Source organism: Sapajus apella, unplaced genomic scaffold (genome assembly GCF_009761245.1).
Source record: "Sapajus apella isolate SASKATOON/1434 unplaced genomic scaffold, GSC_monkey_1.0 scaffold19, whole genome shotgun sequence".
Taxonomy (NCBI): domain Eukaryota; kingdom Metazoa; phylum Chordata; class Mammalia; order Primates; family Cebidae; genus Sapajus; species Sapajus apella.
Genome location: NW_022436959.1, coordinates 30,151,626 through 30,160,802, shown reverse-complemented (window position 1 = coordinate 30,160,802; position 9,177 = coordinate 30,151,626). Strand labels below are relative to the sequence as shown.

General features: G+C 42.3%; 1 pseudogene across 1 annotated transcript; it reads right to left on the bottom strand.

Moving 5' to 3' along the window:
• Positions 1-1,747: 1,747 nt before the first annotated feature.
• Positions 1,748-3,859, bottom strand: LOC116557598 (annotated as a pseudogene). Its single transcript, XR_004271594.1, has one exon. The product of XR_004271594.1 is annotated as a ras-related protein Ral-B pseudogene (transcript).
• Between the last annotated feature and the right edge of the window lie 5,318 nt (positions 3,860-9,177).

Genomic DNA, 9,177 nt, shown 5'->3' with positions numbered 1-9,177 from the left:
TGCCAGTGGAAGGAGGAGGAGTGACCTTGGTGACTCAAGACTGTCTCTCTTGCCTTTCTCAATGCCTCTTTTCATGATATGTAGTTAAAACCAAGTAATGTGATTGCTTACCTGATTTTTGGTCCTTGTGATGGTGCTTTTCTTTGTACAGATAGTTGCTCAATTTTGGTGGTCCTGTGGGGGCTACAAATGCTGTAGGTTTCTATTCTGCTACCTTGCACTGTCTATTTTTTTAATTTTATTTTAGATGTATATTGGGTATATTGTATGGTGTTGAAGTTTTGGGTACAAATAATCCTGTCACCCAGATAATGAGCATGGTACCCATTAGATACTTTTTCAACCTCTCACTACCCCCACTAGTAGTCCCCAGTTTCTATTGTTGCCACCATCTTCAATGTGACCAGTGTTTAGCTTCCATTTATAAGTGAGGACATGCAGTATTTGGTTTTCTGCTTCTACATCAATTCACTTAGGATAATGGCCTCTAGCTGCATCCATGTTGCTGCAAAGGACAAGATTTTGTTCTTTATCATGGCTGCATAGTATTCCATGGTGTATATGTACCATATTTTCTTTTTATTAACATATATTTTATTGTGTTTTAGGTTTTGGGGTACATGTGAAGCACATGTAAGATTGTTGCATAGGTACATACATGGCAATGTGGTTTGCTGCCTTCCTCCCCATCTGCCTTCCTCCCCTATATCTGACATTTCTCCCCATGTTATCCCTCCCCAACTACCCACCCCCCACTGTCCCTTCCCTAGTTCCCCCCCCATAGACCCCAGCGTGTGTTGCTCCCCTCCCTGTGTCCATGAGTTCTCATTGTTCATCACCCACCTATGAGTGAGAACATGTGGTGTTTGATTTTCTGTTCTTGTGTCAGTTTGCTGAGAATGATGGTTTCCAGGTTCATCCATGTCCCTACAAAGGACACGAACTTATCGTTTTTTATGGCTGCATAGTATTCTCCATGCCACATTTTCCCTGTCCAGTCTATCACCAATGGGCATTTGGGTTGGTTCCAAGTCTTTGCTATTGTAAACAGTGCTGCAATGAACATTCATGTGCATGTGTCCTTATAACAGAACAATTTATAATCCTTTGGATATATACCCAGTAATGGGATTGCTGGGTCAATGTACCATATTTTCTTATCCAATATACCACTGATGGGCACCTAGGTTGATTCCATGTCTTTGCTATTGTGAATAATGTTGCAATGAACTTGTAAATGCATGCCTTTTTGGTAGAAAGATTTGATTTCTTTTGGATATATACCCAGCAATGGAATTACTGGGTCAAATGGTAGCTCCATTTAAGTTCTTTGAAAATCAAATTGCTTTCCATAGTGGCTAATTACATTCTGACCAACAGCATAGAAGTGTTCCCTTTAATAATAGCCATTCTGACTGTTGTGAGATGGTATCTCATTGTGGGTTTGATTTGCATTTCTCTATTACTAGTGATGTGGAACATTTTCTTCATGTTTATTGGCCACTTGTATGTCTTCTTTTGGGAAGTATCTATTCACATCTATTGTCCACTTTTTAATGGGATTAGTTGGTTTTTGAATGTTGAATTATTCCTTATGAATTCGGGATATAGACCTTTGTGAGATGCATAATGTGTGAATATTTTCTCCCACTCTGTAGGTTGTTAACTCTGTTGACAGTTTCTTTTGCTGTGTAGAAGCTCTTTCATTTAAATAGGTCTCACTTGTCAATTTTTGTTTTTATTACAATTTTTTTTTCTATGTGTCTGCTTTGTTTTTTATTCAAAAAAAGCCCACGATTCTTTGGGAGGTGATACAGGATTATTTTCCAGTTAGATCATAATTTCTGCAATCACTGTGATAATCATAAGTTCAAAAAGTTCCCGCTCTCCACATCCCAATTCACTTTTGGCACCTATACATGAAATGTCACTTCTTAAAAATGGGAAAAAATGTGAATACTGGGCTTTTACCACAGTGCTCCTTTCCTGACAAGTATCTTTCTGCTTGCTAAATTTAGAATACTGATACAAAAGATGAAAAACATTCCATCAACGAAAATCTTTTTCTAACTATCTGGCAATCTTAGAAAATAATTATATTAGAAACAGCAGCCAATTCTTAGAGGCAAAGGGGCAATAGCTTATCTCTCTCCATTTCTAACTTTAAATTTAGAATTACAGAGCAATTCTATGAGAGGTAGCAGAAGGTCTGGCATAGGCTCTGGCTTCATGATTTTAGAATACCACGTCTTTGGGAAGAATGTGTGTGGCACTTAACAGGCTCACTAGACCTCCGAGTGCAGTGACGCTGATCAGAAAGGCATGTGCATTCACCATTAGTGTAGAGGGAGGGGCCTAACCACAGGATGGGCAATTAGGACAGGACTTAGAAAAAGAACTTAAAAATATCTACATGAGTGGAAATGTGTGCCATTTATAATGTACACTATTCTTGAGTCTTCACTTGGTCTGCCAAAAAAAAAGTTCCTACATAAAAATCAGGATTTTACAGGAGAAAAATAACCAACACAGACTATAATTGGCCAGTATTTAAATAAGAGGAAAATAACTCACAACTTTCACTTTTCATATGTGAGGAGTCAGAAGCTTAGTAGTGATCTATTTGGTGCAATTTAAATTAATATTTTTAGCTGTTTCAGATCCACAGGGTACTGCCAAGAAACTTATCCAAAAACTTAATGGATTTTTCCATGTCCTTGGGGCTGAATGGATTTTTCTCACTACTACTACTAATCTGATAAAAGTGGGAGGGCATCTTACTCCACTCCTTCCTCCAAAACCTACTACAACACCTGTAGTTCAAACGTTCTCTTTGTAATTAACACCTGTTTCCTACCTTGGCACTTTATACATAGTGAAGCTTTTGGGAAGGAAGAAGGGAGGGAGGAAAAAAACTCCACAACCTCCTGACAAAGCAGCAGTTCCACTACATGGGCTTATTTCTTCTGCCAGCCACTGAGTCACAAATATGTTCCCCCATTTCAAGAAGTCTGAGTGAATGAAGCTGGGGAGAGCGAGAAGCACAGGCAAGTAGTCAACCACAGCCTTCTCTTTACCAACCCAGCCCTGTGTCTTTAGGGGCAACTGGCTTCATCCGTCACCTTGACATTCATAGTAAGCAACATCTTTCTTTAAAACTTTTCTTGTTCTTGCTGCTTTTCTTGCCATTCTTGTATTTGTTTTCTGACATCTTCTTTGCTCTGATTTCTCTCATTAGGTCAAAGAACACCTTGTCCACGTTGGCCCCCATCTTAGCCGACATCTCCACATACTGCACGCCCCACTCCTCGGCTTTACTCCTGGCCTCCTCCACAGGCACCTGCCTCTGCTCCTCTAAGTCAGACTTGTTTCCCACAACGAGCAATGGAATTTTATCTTCTTCAGCCTTCACGCGGAGAATCTGTTCCCTGAATTCGGCAGTTGCCATAAAGGATTCACGTTCTGTGATTGAGAACACAAGAAGAAAACCTTCTCCACTCTGAAAGTAGTTATCTCAAATGGCTGCGTAGTCCTCTTGCCCAGCGGTGTCCAGAATGTCTATCTGAACTTCTTCCCCATCAAGAACCACTTTGTGTCTATAACTGTCAGCTTTGGTAGGTTCATAATCTTCTACAAACTCATCATACATGAACTGAAGCGTCAGGGCCGACTTGCCAACACCTCTGCTGCCAACCATGATCACTTTGTGGAGGGCCAAGGAGCTCTGACCCTTACTCTTGTTGGCAGCCATACTGCTGGTCTTCTGAGGCTGTGACAGACAGATGACGCAGTGAAGAGCAGGGACCCGTCGCCTTCGCCTTTATTGCAATTTCTTTAGGGTACTTAGTCATCTTTCCCAAGACCCATGTCCAGAATTGCTTTTCCAAGGTTTTCATGAAGGATTTTTTTTTTTTATTTTTTTTTGAGACAGAGTTTCGCTCTCATTACCCACGCTGGAGTGCAATGATGCGATCTCGGCTCACCACAACGTCCGCCTCCTGGGTTCGGGCAATTCTCCTGCCTCAGCCTCCTGAGTAGCTGGGATTACAGGCACACACCACCATGCCCAGCTAATTTTTTGTATTTTTAGTAGAGACGGGGTTTCACCATGTTGACCAGGATGGTCTCAATCTCTTGTCCTAGTGATCCACCAGCCTCGGCCTCCCAAAGTGCTGCGATTACAGGTGTGAGCCACCGCGCCTAGCTCATCTAGGATTTTTATAGTTTGCAGTCCTTCTTACATTTAAATCTTTTCTCCATCTTGAATTAATTACATGGTAAAACACTGAGGTCCAGTTTCATTCTTCCGTAAATGGTCTGCCAGCTGTCCCAGCACCATTTATTAAATAGGGAGGTCTTTTCTCACCACTTATTTTTATTGACCTTGTCAAAAAGCAGATAGCTGTATATGTGTGGCTTTATTTCTGGATTCTTATGTGTCTGTTTTTGTACCAATATCATGCTGTTTTGGTTTCTGTAGCCTTATAGTATAGTTTGAAGTTGGGTAACATGATGCCTCCAGAGTTTGTTTGTTTGTTTCTTTGTTTTGTTTTGTTTGTTTGTTTTAGGATTGCTTTGGATGTTTGGGCTCTGTTTTGGTTCTATATCAATTTTAGAATAGTTTTTTTTCTAGTTCTGTGAAAAATAACATCAGGAGTTTGACAGAAATAGCATCAACTCTGTAGATTTCTTAGGATGATATGGCCATTTGAAAATTATTGATTCTTCCAATCCATGAGCAAGGGATATTTTTCAATTTGTGTTATCTATGATTTCTGTTAGCGGTATTTTGTAGTTCTCCATGTAGAAATCTTTCACCTGCAGAACTCAATATTGGTCTGTTCAGTGTTCCAATTTCTTCCAGGTTCAATTTTAGCAGATTGCATATTTCCAGGAATTTACCCATTTTCTCTAGATTTTCTAGTTCATGTGTGTAGAAGTGTTTATAACAGTCTCTGGGGCTCTTCTTTATTTCTGTGGCATCAGGTATAATGTCACTTTTGTCATTTCTGATTGACTATAGAAATTACAAAGCAACAAGCTAACAACTTCATAATAGGATTTAAACCTTACATAGCAATATTAGCCTTGAAAGTATGGTTTCTAATCTGGAGACACGAGCACTTCTGATTTTTGTAATTATTTTTATTAGAGCAGGATTTTTTTTATTTTTCTTTCTTTATGTATAATTTTTTTCTTTTCCTTTCCTCCTGCTTCCTAGAGGTTGTGACTGTGGAGAGTGTCAGGTAGGGTCTTTTGGCTTTGTTTCTACAGCCCTATTCTGTTTTATATCGGGTTGTGCAATTCCACCTATACGCCAGCAGATGGCAGTGATAGATAAGAGCCAGCTGTGGCCAATGCTGTTCCGCATATACTTGATTACTGGCAGAAGCTCTCTGTTGTCTCAGGCACAGGGCTGATTAGTAGATTGCACTGTGGTCCGAGCTCCCTGCTCAGCCCAAGAGTGGAGCAAGGTGGGTGGCGGGGGTGGGTGCAAAGGGCAGGGCTGGACCAGGCAGGTCTGCCTAAATGTTACCCAATGGCAAGCATGAGCACCAGCACTGAGGGAGAATTCAGCAGGAAGCCACCAAGCACCCAGCGGAGCTGGGAAAACACCTCAACTCCAAATTCTCTGCCTGAGGATGAGGGGCAGCTGAAACTCCTAATCCAGGGGAGTGGGTGCTCCAGATGCCCAGAGATCTGCCCAGGCATGGAGCAGAGAGGGACCCCTGCACCAAGATCTTTCCCCGCAGGTGGGGTGGGGTAGCTCAGGCAGCTAAACCAGACAGTTAGCTACTTTGAATGCCTGGAGATCCGCCGGAGCATGTAGCAGAGAGCTCCCTCCCCACTCTTTGCCCTGCACTGAGATCTCTATACAGGAAGGGTGGGGCAGCTCAGGCTGCTGATCCAGGCATACTGTTGCTCTGAATTCCTTGGTATGGAGAAAGCCTGTGGTGTAGATCTGCCTAGATGTGGAGAGAGCCTGGCTATACCATGACCTATGTCTATGAAGGGTGGGGTATCTCAGGCCGCTGGTCCAGGCAAGCAGATGTTTTAAGTGCCTGTATTTCTGCCTGGTGGTGGAGCAGAGAGGGCCCTGCTGTACCATGGCCTCAGGGGAGCAGGTTGGGGTACCTAGCTATGGGACATGCAGATCAGTTCCAGGTAGCCAAGCTGGCCTACCTGCAAGTCTAGCCACCCAGAAGAATCTGTAGCTGTAACAGCTTTCCTCCTGCCCCAGGCTTGTGACGGGAGACAGCACAATTCCAGCACCTGCTGTTGAGGTGCTTTCCACAGTTCTGGCTGTGGAGGCCCCTACTCTGCTCCAGAGTAGACACTGCAATCTGGCCTGAGACTAAAATGCCTGTATGACCACACTGCTGAATCGCCTAAGAACGGCTGATTTTATAGGCACCCAGATTTCAAATGGCATCCTGCTCTAGGTCCCAGGTCTGGGAAAATGTCTGCAGCTTTCCCTGGTGCCTTTCCCTTATAGTGTCTGTAAGCCTTTCCCCAAGTTAGCTCCAGGGCTTGGGAGAAACAAAGTGCTCTCCCTTTGCCTGGGTTGCTCAGATCCCCAGGAAAAAAGATGAGTCACAGAGGGGGCCCTCTGCCTCTCTTATGTACTAGGGCGTCAGTCACTTTTATCAGCTGGATGCCATCATGGGGGCTGCTAGCTCACATTCTCCTCCATGGGATCTGGGGTGTCCTTCATAATTCTGGTGGATCCCATTTTCCTTGTTGAAATAAAGCTCACAGAGGGTCAGGTGCCGTGGCTCATGGCTGTAATCCCTGCACTTTGGGAGGCCAAGGCGGGTGGATCACGAGGTCAAGAGTTCAAGACCAACCTGGTCAACATGGTGAAACCCTGTCTCTACTAAAAATAGAAAAATAAGCTGGGTGTGGTGGCACATGCCTGTAGTCCCAGCTATTCGGGGGGCTGGGGCAGGAAACTTGCTTGAACCCAGGAGGTGGAGGTTGCAATGAGCCAAGATCACCCCACTGCACTCCAGCCTGGGTGAAAGAGCAAGACTCTGTCAAAAAAAAAAAAAGCTCACAGAGTTAATCTTTATATACTTTCTATTGTGGCTGAGGCATGCTAAAAGCCTCTATCCTCCATCTTGGGGGAAAAAAAAGTATGGCACTCTTAATAGAAAATATTCTATTAGTTAATCTTCAGGAAACCAAATTTATTTAAACCTGGTAATATCTTTTTTTTTTTTTTTGAGGCGGAGTCTCACTCTGTTGCTCAGGCTGAAGTGTAATGGCACGATCCCAGCTCACTGCAACCTCTGCGGCCCAGATTCAAGCTATTCTCCTGCCTCAGCCTCCTGAGTAACTGGGATTATAGCCCCCCACCCTCCCCCGACCCCAACACACACACACACACACACACCAGGCCTGGCTAATTTCTTTTTGTATTTTTAGTAGAGACAGGTTTCACCAAGTTGGACAGGTTGGTCTCGAACTCCTGACCTCAGGTAACCCACCCACTTCAGCCTCCCAAAGTGCTGGGATTACAGGCATGAGCCACTGTGCCCAGCCAATACCTTTTTTTTTAAAAGTATTGTACTTCTATTTTGTGGGGGACTTGACACAACTTCTCTAAGGTCAAACGGTTGGTCAGTGCTTATCCAGCATTTCAACCCAAATCTATTTGATTCTAACCCCAATGTATTGTCCATGTAGTATGAAGCTGATTTATATAGGTGACTTCACTAAGATAGAAACCAGTTTCATCCTCTCTTTTTTATTACAGGTCACAACAGAAGATTAAATTGCAAGGCAATAACAGTATAAAAATTATATCACTAAATATGTTTTTCTTGACTGCTGCCCCCATTTACTTATTATAACCTACCATAATTGCTAGAGACATTTGAAAATTCTTTAAATGAAGCTATTAAGAATGAAATCTGTTTCTACTAAACCAAGGTACTTGAGCTAATGTTACCTCCTTCCCTACTTCATGTCCCCATATATTCCCACACAAACACAAATTATATGTCATTGGCTTCATGATTGATAGCTCTGGAACAATAGTGGTTAAAGACGTTCTCTAGCTCTGAAAAAACAGTTTTTTTGAAAAGTCTTGATTTGGTTGCTATATAAATTTCAAGTGTGAAAATCCTGTTTAGACATCAAAAGATTTAAATCAATATGAATTGTACCATCAGTATGTCACTGATTGAGGAAATAGATAATGGAAAGCCACTGTGATTTAAGTACATCTCTGAATAAACTTAAATTTCCTCTATCACAATAGTATTTACATGTACCTAGATATGTGTAGAAAATAATCAAATGCATGTGGGCAAAACATATTTCTAGGAACCAACAAAAACAATTATAAAGAGACTTCAGTGACTTGCTCAAACCCCATCTATACTAAAAATACAGAAAGAAAGAAGAGAGAGAGAGAGGAAGGAAGGAAGGAGGGAGGGAGGGAGGGAGGGAGGAAGAGAAAAAAAGAAAGAAAGAAGGGTTTTTAAGCAGAATGGCAGGATTTTTTTTCCCAAAAAAATATAGCCCTGAAATTAAGAGTAAGACCAAGTGGTTTGAGGACAGACCAGAAGCAAGAGATGAGTTAGGAGTTGAAAAATGACTAAATTATTATGGAGACGCAAAGACAGAACTGAAGTAAACACTCAAGGTAGTCCTTAGGAAACAAGGGAATGGGACAGATGGGGTGAGGGAAGGGAATGGACATGGATATTTATAATGTCAAAGACTGTACATAAAGCAAAATCCAAAGTAGCATATCACTTTTTGTTGTTGGATCAGGTTGGGGAGATCATTATGACTTCATCTTGAAGTGCCTGCATACATGCATCCATTAGGCAACAGGCCTGGTATGTATAGATGTATTGTGGACTGGTCTGGGAATGTATGGGCATATTAGGGGCAGGTCAGGGATGTACAGGTGTATTAGGGAAGGTCTAGGATGTACAGGTATATTAGGAACATGTCTGGGATGTGCAGGTGTATTAGGGAAACAGGTCTGGGATATACATGTATACTGGGGAAGATGTCTGGGATATCCAAGTGTATGAGGCAACAGGTCTAGGCTGTACAGGTCTACAAATGTGGCCATTGGAGCTGGACCTCAGAGGTAAACCAGAGTGGTTATAACAATAGCTTATGAGGCACTCAGGCTTGAGTTTAAACCCCATCTTT